This window comes from Prionailurus viverrinus, chromosome B4 (assembly GCF_022837055.1).
Source record: "Prionailurus viverrinus isolate Anna chromosome B4, UM_Priviv_1.0, whole genome shotgun sequence".
NCBI classification, from domain to species: domain Eukaryota; kingdom Metazoa; phylum Chordata; class Mammalia; order Carnivora; family Felidae; genus Prionailurus; species Prionailurus viverrinus.
Genome location: NC_062567.1, coordinates 91,037,852 through 91,051,436, shown reverse-complemented (window position 1 = coordinate 91,051,436; position 13,585 = coordinate 91,037,852).

Here is a 13,585-nt window from a genome sequence, read left to right as displayed (position 1 = left end):
AGGTGCTCCTAAAGATTTTAGTTTTTTAAACCTCTGCACCCAACATGAGGCTCAAACTCATGACCCCAAAATCAAGAGTCGCACACTCCACTGACTAGGCCAGCCAGGTTCCCCTGGTTTTTATCTTTTGTTTTAAATTGAGTAGCTCATTCTTCAAGCTTCTTGACTGAGCTATCCTAGCCCTTTGCAGCTAGCTTTTTTTTTTCTTTTTTTAATTTATTTTATTTATTTTTATTGAAGTATAGTTGATATACAATGTTGTATTAGTTTCAGGTGTACAACATAGTGATTTGACATTCCATACATTATGCTATGGTCACCATGACAAGTGTAGTCACCATCTGTCACCATACAACATTATTACAATATTACTGACCATATTCCTTGCACAGGTAGCTTTATTTGCAGTTACCATACAGGACTGAAATCCTCTCAGTGGCTGTCTCAACTGCTATGTCTCTTTAAGGGCAGGGACTTGTCTTATTCTCTTGTGTATATCCAGCACCTAACCCAGGGCCAGGCATACCTGCCGTGTGCTCAGAGAGGGTTTGTTGAGCTGTACAGATTTGATCTTAGTGTGAAGTGAAGAAAAAAGTGACATACCATTCTCTCCGGATCCACTTTGTGGTTAATCCAATGTAAGAAAATGATTATTAATTCAGTAGATTAGATTTAGTGTTTTACAATGATGTATTTCCGGTCTGAGAATTTTGGTAGCTGATAAGGATGAATTCGACATACATGGATCGAAGCTCTCAAAGCATATCTTTAGTATTACATACAAGCATGAGTCAAGATCTAACTAGTATAGAGTACCTGGCTGGCTCAGTCTGAAGAGCATGTAACTGTTCTTGGAGCTAGGAGTTCGAGCCCCATGTTGGGTCTAGAGATTACTAAAAAAAATAAATAAATAAACTTTAAAAAAGATTTTAGAAAAAGGTGAAACTAGTATAGAGGAAATACCATTTAAATTGCTTAGCATGCTCTTTTTAGAAATCATCCATAAGATCATTTTCTTAAAAGCAGCAAAATAATCAAAATGAGTCTTTTTTAAATGATGCTGGATTAAAGTTTTCCATAAATGAAAGCTGTAACCATTCTTATAGTTTTAAGCAGAGATGTGAATTATAGAAAACAAGTAATACTCCCTTTATTAAAAATAATAATAACTTTTAGGGACACCTGGGTGGCTCAGTCAGTTGAGCATCGGACTCTTGATTTTGGCTCAGGTCATGATCCCAGGCTTGTGGGATCCAGCCCTGCATATAGCTCCACACTGAGTGTGGAGCCTACTTAAAGATTTCTCTCTCTTTCTCCCCCTTCCCCTCCCCTGCTCGAACTCTTTTTTTCTCTAAAAACAAACGAACAAACAGGGGCGCCTGGGTGGCTCAGTCAGATAAACATCTGACTTCAGCTCAGGTCATGATCCTCAGGCTCTGTGCTGACAGCTCAGAGCCTGGAGCCTGCTTGGGATTCTATGCCTCCCTCTCTCTCTGTCCCTCCCCTGCTTGCACTCGATCTCTCTCTGCCTCTCAAATATAAATAAACATTAAAAAATTTTTAAAAATAAAACAAACAAAACGGAAAAAAAACAAAAAACAAAAAACTTTTATGGGTTTCATTTTTATTTTAAAAGGAATACATATTGGGACACCTGGGTGGCTCAGTAGGTTGAGCGTCCGACTCTTGATCTCAGCTCAAGTCATGATCTCATGGTTTGTGAGATTGAGCCCCACGTCGGGCTCTGCGCTGGTGATGTGGAGCCTGCTTGGGATTCTCTCTCTCTCTCCCTTTCCCTCTGTCCCTCCCCAGCTCACACTCTCTCTCTCTCAAAAATAACTTAAAAAAAAATAATAATCTTTAAGAAGGAATGAATACACATTCATTGATGAAATGTGGAAAAAACACAGAAAATGCTTAAGAGAAAAATCATAATCTATAGTCTATAAATAATCATTATAAATAGTTTGGGGTTTTTTTAGTCTTATTTCCATGCATATACATATTTTTTACATGGTTGGGATTGTATTGTTGATATGACTTCATATCTGGCTCTTGTCTACTTCACATCACAGCTTAAATGTCATTAAAAAACCAAAATGGTGAATCTGCTGTGCTCTTGGTCAGGAACCCCTCTACTCTTGCCTTTTTTCCTGCTGGTGAGTGACAAGCTAAGAGTTTTGTCCTTGTCAGCAGTGTGCTCCCCGGGGTAGAGACTGGCTGGGTTAGCCATCTCCAGCTTTACACACACCTGGGCCGCTTTGTTTTTTGTAAGCTGGTTTTCTTTCAAAACTCCTAACCAAATTTTAGACTTTATAAGGGCAGAGGTGAACCCAGAGAAAAGCAACAAACGTGACTAAAGGAAGGAAAGAACTCAGGATGCTTTCCCTCAGTCCGACAGGGGTGACTGTCAGGGGAACCAGGGCATTACATTTAGTTTGCCCTTCAGTATTATTCTAGTATCTTCTGTGGTCCCCTCGATCCCTTTCACCCTTGTCCACCTGCCCTATTTCCCAAGAGGCCGGCCCCGTGCACTGCTCCCCTGTCTCTCTTACTCTCAGATTGCCAGTTGGGTTTGGCCAGTGGGGGCCCTGATGGGAAAAGTGAGGAAAGAAGGAGAGTGACATTGGCATCTTCACACCCTTGCTCCCTCCTTGTAGGGTCACTGCAGGCTGGCTGTATCCCTGCACAGAAAGCCAAGAAGCTGTAAAGCCACAGCTCCTGCCTAGCACCCTTCTCCACGCGGCTCTCCCTGTCTCTGGCTTCTGCTAATCAACCATTCTCCTCATCCCTTCAAGCCTGGGTCTTGTTCTGGGGCACTACAGTACTCCTGTGGTTTCCCTACACACTGCCCATCTTTTAAATATTCCTCTCCGGGGGCGCCTGGGTGGCTCATTCGGTTAAGGGTCCGACTTCGGCTCCAGTCACGGTCTCGCAGTTGACGAGTTCAAGCCCCGCATTGGGCTCTGTGCTGACAGGTCAGAGCCCGGAGCCGGCTTCAGATTCTTTGTCTCCCTCTCCCTCTGCTCCTCCCCCACTTGTGTTCTGTCTGTCTCTCCCTCAAAAAATAAATAAAAACATTTTTAAAAAACTTTTTTTTAATATTCCTCTCTGTAAACTCTCCTCCAGTTACCCCATTTGAGGGTGCCTGTGTTTCCTGCCAAGACTGACTGCTAGAGATATTTAAACCATATGTCCCTCTTCCAAGGCTAGCGCATTTCATTCAGTCTTCAGAATTAAATGATTACCTGCATTTTCTTAGCAGGTCATTTAGGGATAATAGATGTGTAAATAAAGGATCTCCAGTTCCAGCAAGCAGCTGTTTATAATGGCAGGGCTCTTGCTGCTGCTGCTGCAGTGTGGGTGCTGGTGATGAACGCAGTAATAATAGCTCTGGTCGCTCATGGTCCTGTGTGTGCCTGGGCCAGACCCTTCACAACTGGGGCCAGGCCTTCAGAACACGCCAGCAACATGGCTTTTGTTCCCATTTCAGAGTTGACTAAATTAAGGTGGAGAAACGGAGGTGACTTTTACCAGACATCACACGACTAATGCATACACATCCATTCCCTCGCCTCCTTCCGGTCTTGACGCAAATGACACTCCCTCAGCTCGGTCTTTGCTGGCTAGCTGCTTTGACCCTTTCTACCCCCCCGTCCCTCCTCTATTTGTCCTCAGCACTTCTCACCAGCTGACATACTATTTGTCCCCCTCATCTATCTTATTGAATGTTTATCTCATTCCACTTGAGTGTAAGCTCTGTGAGGGCAGGACTCTTTGTTTTCTTCACAGCTTTATTCCAGCTCTTAAATCCTGGCACACAGCAGAGGATTAACGGATGTTTTTGAATGAGTAAATGATAAAACTGGAATTCAGAGCCAGATCTGCCTGACTTGGAGGTCATTGTTTTTCTACAACACCCTCCCCAACAAGCTACAGTCAAGGGACATAGATAATAGCCTCAAAGAGAAAAAAAACAACAGCCTTATTTTTTAACTAGATGCAACCATTGTACAACTTGCTATGACTGGGTAATGAAAGAGCTAATGAAAGAGAACACAAGGATGTTCATATATTTGTTTGCAAAAATCCATTTACTATCAAGGCACCCAGATGCATGTTAAGGCCACATGGGCTTTGACAGTGAGGTGCCACCGAGAATGTCAAGGAGAAGAATTTGGGTGCAGACAGCAGCCTCCCACTATCGCTTCAGTGCCAGTGCTCACCGAGTGAATGGAGGCTTTCTTCAGGGTCAGGGAAGCAAGGTGACACAGGCATGCAAGCTGAGCAAGTGTGGCCAACTGTAGGAAACATGGGTCTAAAGGGGGCAGACGTTCTAGGACTGAATCCTGAGTATTGCCTTGTTCTTACTCTTCAGAGCTGTATGCTCCGTTTCCCATGACTCTTGAAGCTGGAGTCCATTTTGTCAGTTCAGATGAAAGAATGAACATTAGAGGTTGTATCACCTCCAGGCAGGGCTGGACCAGCCAAGGAAGATGGAGGCCTACGCTCAAGAGAAGGGAATGCTTGCTTATCATTCAAAGGAACAGGTAGCGGTATAACCCCACTGGCTTATAAGTAGTTAATCAGCACTACCCTAAAGACTTAATGAAATCTCTAACATAAAAAATGAAGATATTTTTTCATATTCTGAATCTCTTGAGATAGAAGAGACCTCTGGGGCAGGACCAGGCTAAGTGGCACTAGAAGTTTTTAAGTAATATCTGCTAACATGGCCTCATAATCTCCAATCAGTGGTGTCCATCTTCTCAGGAAACCCCAGCCCCCAGTTTTGCCCTTAAAGACCCTCACTTGCAAGCCATCGGAGACTTCAGGACTTTGGAGCATAAGCTCCCTGTTCTCCTGGGTGGAGCCACACCAATAAATTGCCTGTCTCTCTGCGCTGCAAAATTTGGTGTCCATTTTTATTGGCCAGTTGCATATTGAGTGTATGGGTTCACATTTGGTTCAATTACCCTCTTAGGAAGAAAGGAAGGAAATAATCGTTCGTGAACAGATTGATGGCAAGCAGTAAGTAGAACAGAGAGCCATGTTCTCCAGCTGCATATATACCAAGAAGATGGTGTTTAGCAGGTGATTTGAGCATGGGTTCAGGCTCACATCGTTAATCTGCATGCTCTGCCACTCACTTTGACCTTGGGTAAGTTAGTTAACCTTTCTAGTCTTCAGTTTCCTTGGTTACAGAACTAGGTAACAATGGTACTTATTTTGCTGTTGTAAGGATTATTCAAGGTAATTCTTATGCCCAGTGCATAAGACATACCCAGTAAATTAGTGCTCAAAATCACAGTCCTGCTATACTAATAACTGGACTCTAATGTAGTGGTCTACTGGCCAGAGAAAATTATCATTTTCTCCAGCACCAGGTACCTATCACTACAAGGAAGGGAGCTTTTGATAAAGGACCTCAGGAAATTCCCTCATATAGGTTCTGGGACATCTGACATCACCAGGTGACAATTTTCCTTCTCATTGGAAGCAGGTAGAATTAAGAGACTGGACTATTGGTCCTGGTCCTTAAGAAAAGCATTGTGTCCCCTGGAGGCTCCTTCCCAGAGACAGGCTCCTATTGTTCAAAGTCTTCTTAGTTAGAGATTCTTCCTGCTTGCTGTTTTACAATTCTATTAGAAATATGTTGAAACTTGCCCTTCAGTGTCTCAAATGAGATAGGAAAATTACCAGTGACTGTCACCAAAGGTCTATAATTTACTCCCTGCAAGAAAATAATGAAATGGGTCAAACTCCCTCCCCCTTGAGAACTGTAGCCCAGCAGGCCCACTAGGCTCATCTGCAATGTGTGAGTACTCCCCATCTTGTCTACTGCCAATACTCTAGATATTAGCCACTAGCCACATGAGGCCATTCACATTTAAATTGGTTAAACAAAATAAAAAATTCAGCTTCTCGGTTGTGTTAGTCACTGGTGGCTACCATATTGGATAGTGCAAATACGGAAAATTTCCATCATTACAGAAAGTTCTTTGGAGTTTGCTGCTCTAGAAGGTAGTGCCAGCTTGAGGCCCAGATCTATTCAGACAAGTGAGAAGTCCATTTTCAGGCCAGGCCAGCAAACAGTAGGGCTAAAACCTGAATATTGCTTAGCCTTGAATCTCAAGGGGGAGAATATGAGACTGTAAAATCCTTTTAGCTGAACTCTTAGTGTTTCTGGACTGCCATGTCATTGTGACTTTTCAAAAAGGAAGTATGATCTAGCTCAGAGAGGGAAATCATGCCTACATCTTGCTAAATCTTAAGATAATGGTTCAAATCTCTCCCAAAATACCATTTTACTGTTAATCAGTAACTCAAGCACACACTTGGAATCCTGAAGAATGTTCACTCTGTTGCTTGCCAAAACTTATGTTCCAATTAGGGAGGAGGAGATTCTGGGGATTCTTAGCCACAAGAACAGGGCTATGGTCCTAGAGGCCTGGATACATTGCATGATTTAGATTGCCACATGGTGCCCTATGACCCTCTCCCTTATGTCTTATAACCCCCAAGCACATTCCCTTCATCAAGTTTAACCCTTTCTGTTCCACTCCTTGCCTTGCCTCCCTTTATATCCAACTTCTGGCTTGAGCCATTGGTCATTCATATCCATTTCAGGCTTCACACATGGTAGTCTTGATGGCAGGGCCACAGAATAAAGCATCTAAAAACTCATCAGAACTTTTGTACTATAGATAAACATAAGTAAATACAAACCCTCCTGCTAGCATTTTGCCAGGGTCTTATTATGCTACAAGTTTGCCTCCTTTCCAGTCTTAAGTTAAATTTTAAAAATCTCCCTTGTGTTCCTTTAACCTCAGGGGTAGTAGAGCTCTAGGAAAGAAAGCATAAAAAGACCTGTTCTGCCACATCTGTGGCCTTGACTAACCCACAGATTCACAGTGGTAGACTGCATCCTCAGTGCCAAAAAAAATGAGAGAGTTTTCTGAATAGAAGCATGGAAGCGTCTTAAATCACGCAAGCAAACAGGAATGATCCTATTTCCAAATAAAGGAATTCAAAAGCAAGGTGGTTGCCCCACAGTTTCGTTCAAGGGCTAGTAAACTAGTTGGTGTTTGTGAAGCTCTTTACATTTTAGAAAAACAGAACACTAACGGTCCCTCAACCATCTCATCGTGCAATTAATAGTTTTCCCGCTGGGCCTTGCCATCTTTAGGATAATGTGTACTCACAGAGCATGCTGCCACTGCTTCTGGAAAAAGCACTCTGTGGCCCAGTGGTCTTCACAACCTGCAAAGCTATGGAAGCTGCTCTCTCAATCCAACTAGAAGCCCAGTGAAGAAAAGACATTAGGAGCGAAGCTGCTCGGGCTGAATGGGGGGAGCCCTAGACTGTCCCCGTGTTGTCTCTAAGGAAACACGAGAGCTTGCAGAGCACTATTTGGGCTTCGCGGTCCAGATGGACTGACTGGGAACGTTCTATCAGGCATTTTGATGTCAAGGATGCTCAAATTAGGAAGACTGTCATCTGTCACCTCCAAAAGAAGTTTATAGACCATTATTTCAAAGACAAAGCAAGCTCACAGATCCCAAGGTTAAAAAGAATCATGTATCCACCCGTGTATTATTCTTCTGCCCCACCCATGCTGAAGAGTGAATTCTGTGCAGCTTTACTATGGGTCCTTACTACCGCCTTTACCTTTTTGGTATGAGAGGGTGGCTTCTGAATGTGTATAGACAAATGTCCATAATACCAGTAAATGACCACATGAAAGATTTTTAAATTTTCAATTTACAAAACATTTTACAACTTACTGCTTAAAGATGATCACCTTTGCATTTTATTTAAAAATTCATAGTATTTTGGGGCTGGAACCTGTGAACTGTGAGATCATGAACTGAGCTGAAGTTGGACGCTTAACCAACTGGACCACCCAGGTGCCCCTGAGGTTCCTCAAAAACTCAAAAATAGAACTACCTCATGATCCAGCAATTGCACTACTGGGTATTTACCCAAAGAATACAACAACAGTAATTCAAAGGGATACATATGCCCCTATGTTTCTAGCAGCATTATTTACAATTAGGCAAGATATGGAAGCAGCCCAAGTGACCATTAATTGATGAATGGATAAAGAGATGTGGTGTATTCCATATACAATGAAATATTATTCAGCTACAAAATGAAAGAAATCTTGCCACCTGCAACAACATGGATGGAGCTACAGAGTATAATGCTAAACAAAGTAAGTCGGTCAGAGAAAGACAAATGCCATGATCTCACTCATATTCGGAATTTAAGAAACGAAACAAATGAGCAAAGGGGAAAAGAGAGAGAAAGAGAATCAAGAAACAGATTCTTAACTATAGAGAACAAACTGAAGAGGGGAGGTGGGTGGGGGAGCGGGTTAGTAAATAGGTGATGGGGATTAAGGGGTACACTTGTCACGATAAGCACCAGGTGATGTACAGAATTATTGAATCACTGTATTGTACATTTGAAAATAATATAACGCTGTGTGTTGACTAACCAGCATGAAAATAAAAAAGGGGAAAAATGCATAGTATTTTTTTAAGATTCAGAATATTTAATACTAGGGGAAGAAAAAGATGATATTGGTGCCAAGGGTATCTTCAGCGCAATAGAAAAAAAGAAAAATAATAATCATGGGATTTTTGTGGTGTTCTCAAAGGTGATTTTCATGCCCTAAAAAGATTGTTCAAGGTCTTTTCTTTTTTTTATTTCCATTTTAAATTATAATTTAAAAAGATTTGTACCCAAGATTTCAACTTACAAATCTTATTATTGCACTTACAAATCTAGAAGAGAGTGTAATAGAATCACTTGTAATACAGGTTTACAACTTAATAATCTTAAAATTGCACTTATAATGTTAATCTGTTTAATTTTTGTGCTTTAATTGGTTATCAAATAAACATTATTAGACACATAATTTTTACATTTCCTAAATTAAATTTCTAAAAATAGTTAAAATTAGCTTCTTTTAATTATCCAATTACTGCTTATAATCCAAGAAAAATTATCTTTTTTTCTCTGAGGTCTAAGTCAACTAACCCAATTAACTTTTTCTAAATTGGAATCACAACTCGCCAGACACCTTAATTTACCAAATTCTTAAGTATTCCCAGTATCCAAAATACCAAATATACATGGATTATCCTAAATTTAGCAAAAAGTATGAATAATCTGGAGTTTACTTCATCATTTCTATATTGAATTATAAATCTTTCCAGTGAAGAAATACTGTGTCAGCCTGAGTCATAGTTGATGCTTTGCCCTACGGCATTAAGGTGTCCTATTGCCCTGAGAAAGCTTCCATCCAGGTCACAGGACTTGATGACTTTATTTAATCCTAATCCGTCACAGGGAGACTTAATAGTGGTCATAACAGGGTTCCATAACTTTCAAAAGATCGAGTGTCATATCATTATCTAATTCTTCCCTCTATTATTGGAAATCTGTAACTCAACTAAAATTATAATGCATTTCTTTGGCTCTCCTAGGACATAGATGTGATTTTATTTAATTGTGCATGTGTTGAGAGTTGGTCTAGTTGCTCACAAATAAAATCATGCTGGGGCGCCTGGGTGGCTCGGTCGGTTAAGCGTCCGACTTCGGCTCAGGTCATGATCTCATGGTCCGTGAGTTGAAGCCCCGCATCGGGCTCTGTGCTGACAGCTCAGAGCCTGGAGCCTGTTTCAGATTCTGTGTCTCCCTCTCTCTCTGCCCCTCCCCCGTTCATGCTCTGTCTCTCTGTCTCAAAAATAAACGTTAAAAAAAATTTTTTTAAATCATGCTGATAACAAAAAGCAAAGCTTTTATTTATTTATTTATTTATTTATTTATTTATTTATTTTTTAAAAAGCAAAGTTTTAAAGGACCAAAAATAATGAAATGTAAAGCCACATTAGTGAAACCGTAGAATTAAACACTATTTTATGGAGATGCCCTGAGCCCAAACAATTTTAGGGACCCAACATAGTCACAGATAAAATAAATAACTAAAACACTGGTTAAATGGGAACAACTTATGACTACTTTAAACTAGGGTATATCATCTACCAGATTGTGAACACGGAACTACAGGGGAAGGAAAAAACAATGTTTAATTCCAGATGCACCATCAATTACCAGAAACTTAGTTTTGTCAACACTGCTAAATATTTAGCCACATAAATGTATAGCTCTGTTACCCGAGCCCGATTAAATCCAAACAGGAAAGTCCGCTGAGTTGTTATTAGAAAATCCAGGACTCACGGGGCGCCTGGGTGGCTCAGTCAGTTAAGCGTCCGACTTCGGCTCAGGTCACGATCTCGAGGTATGTGAGTTTGAGCCCCGCGTCGGGCTCTGTGCTGACTGCTCAGAGCCTGGAGCCTGTTTCGGATTCTGTGTCTCCCTCTCTCTCTGACCCTCCCCTGTTCATGCTGTGTCTCTCTCTGTCTCAAAAATAAATAAACGTTAAAAAAAAAAATTTTTTTTAAAAGAAAATCCAGGATTCTTTAGAGTATAGAACCTTTCTGGGTTTTGCCACAGATAGATTTCATTAGAAAGTGCACATTTCATATATTTAATGTGCCCATTCATTTTATTCCTGTACTTATTATTTGTGTGTATCAGTTATTACCCTTACCCAAGAGAATCGGTGGTTTACTACAATATACGTTTAATTTGCAGTCATGTCATAGGACTGTCCAGTGTGGGCTGGGGAGGGGTTGGATTCTCCTCCACACTGTCATTTGAGGACCCCAGTTTCTTGCATCCGGAGTCCTCTACTGAATCCTGTGTCTGGCCAGCAAAGGGGAGCAGGAAGAGAAAGGTTTTAAAGGCTATACTTAGAAATGGTCTTCCCCTTTCCCTTCCCCTTCCCCTTCCCCTGCTTCCTGTTGGCCAGAACTCAGCCACATGGCCTCACCTCCCCAAAAAAGCACCTCCTGGACTCAGGAGGGAGATGGAAACAGCATGGTGAACTGGCCAATCTCTACTACATTATATCATAGCTTAATACTTAATGCTTCATTCAGTAATAATTAAAAAGATAAAATTATGATCAGAGTACAAAGTGATGTGGCTGAAACAAAGCTAGTATAATTTGATCATGCATGATGACCACACCTCAGTAAGAAAAGTAATGATGTTGATATTCTTGTGTGACTTAATTTCTGATGCGCCACATGTTTCCCAGCTCTTTATGAGTTGACGTCTCAAGTGAAATGGATTCCGGCCCAGATGAACTGTTTTCGTTGTTGTTCTTAAAGAAGATCATTATGGTTGGGGCACCTGGGTGGCTCAGTTGGTTGAGCATCTGAATTCCGCTCAGGTCATGATCGCGTGCTTCATGAGTTCAAGCCCTATGTCAGGCTTGCTGCTATCAGTTTGTATGGGTGACTTCCATAGAAAATGTTACCAGATCACAATGACTGCTTGGTAAGAGCTCATCTTCAGATAATGCTCCACTTTATGAAGTATGGGTTTACTAAGGGAGATAATCTACTATGACTCCTGTTTTAGGAATAAAACACTTTTCAGCCATGGGAAGCAGAGGGGAGGGAGACACTGAAGACATGGGAGCTACTGCAGGAGTCCAGGCAAACAACACCGCAGGTCTTACTCAACATGGTTTGGGGGTCAGTGAGACCACGTTTTGAGTTCCTGATGGATCATTTGTTAGCTCTGAAACCTTGAACATATTTGTTAACCTCTATAAGCTTCAATTTCCATACATGTAAAGTGGAGATAGAGTTTTCAAAGAGATGTTGTGAGAATTACATATCTTTTCCCTCACTAGAATTTAAGTTAAAGGCAGAGAGGCTAAAAACCCCTTTCTTACTCATTGTCATATTTCTGGCACGTGTTAACTTCCCAAGACTAGGTAGTTATAATGATAGTTTAATGATAGTTTGCTATTATCATTAGCCATATAAATACCTCTGCCAGGCAGCTACAGATGAAAGTTTATAATACAGGAGTGTATACCACTTATACCCAGGCAAAAAGGGCCCTGCTCTGGGCCTGGATTTCAGAGCAGTACTATTCATAAGGTGGTTCAGGGACCAGTCAATCCACAAACTGTTACTGGGTCACACGGGATAAGTACAGAAATTGAGAGTAAGCACTTAGAAACTTCATACCAACTCAGCATTGGTGTATCATCTATTAAATAAGGTATAAACCGGTTAGAGTGTGTTTGAAATTGAGTGGTGGGTCACACATGGTGAAGATTGCATGCTATCATGGATGTTAGGACTGCTTTTCAACATTTTATTTTACGGTTAGTCATCTCTAACCCAAAAGTAAGTACATATAAATAACTGAAAACATTTCTTAATTTTTATAGCATTATTATAAGTTTCATTTCTAATCAAGCCAGCTGTTATTTTACTTTTTTAATGTTAATTTATTTTGAGAGAGAGAGAGAGAGAGAGCCAGCACGAACGGAGGAGGGGCAGAGAGAAAGGGAGAGAGAGAATCCCAAGCAGGCTCTGCACTGTCAGTGGCAGAACCAAACACGGGGCTTGCTCCCATGAACTATGAGGTCATGACCTGAGCCAAAATCAAGAGTCGGACACTTAACCAACTGAGCCAGCCAGACACCCCCAAACCAGCTGTGTTGTTTTTTTTTTTAATGTCGTGTGTGTGTGTGTGTGTGTGTGTGTGTGTGTGTGTATAGTTTAATCCAATAGCTAAAGTAAGGAAGCAAACTTCATATCATTTACTTTGTAACCCTAATTTAGGAAGCAACTTCTTTTTGAAGAAAAGACACGTTTTAAAATATGGTGATAGTAGTAAAGCAAATGATAACACCGGAGGTGACACAGAAGAAATGAAGAGCAAAAAGTTCATATTAGTTTTACTCAGGAGTATGATCCCTCATGTACGGAGTTCAATTTGTAGCCATAATTGACGATGAGGTGCTAAAACTCCCGCATCTTATCTGTAGAAATGTATCAAATACGGAAGCGATGAAACCATCAAAACTTAAGTGGCTTTAAAAAAAACTTAACTGGCTTTGGCATACCAAATATAAGAAATAAGTAAAAAATCGAAAGAATTCTTTTGTTTTTTAATGTTTATTTATTTTTGAGAGAAAGAGACAGAGCATGAGGGGGAGAGGGACAGAGAGAGAGAGAGGGAGACACAGAATCGGAAGCAAGCTCCAGGCTCTGAACTGTCAGCACAGAGCCTGACACGGGGCTTGAACCCATGAACCAAGAGATCGTGACCTGAGCTGAAGTCAGATGCTCAACCGACTGAGCCACCCAGGCGCCCCTCAAAAGAATTATTTGAAAGAGAATAATACATTAAAAACTTGACAGAAGCAGATGTTAACTATTTCTCACACAAGCAGCTTTGTGGGCTTCTTAGAAAATAGTATTTGAAGTTACTAAGACCAAGCATATATACAGCTGCTGAAACACGATTGTAAGGCTGTATCAGAGACATTGATGGAGAAATGTTGATTGATACTGTGGCAAAGGATGTGGCTCAAATGCCGTTGTCCCGTGAAACTATGGTTTGACATATTTGAGAACTGACTGACGAGATGGAAGGCTCACTCAGAGAAAAAAATGAAATTAGCAATGTGTTTTACACG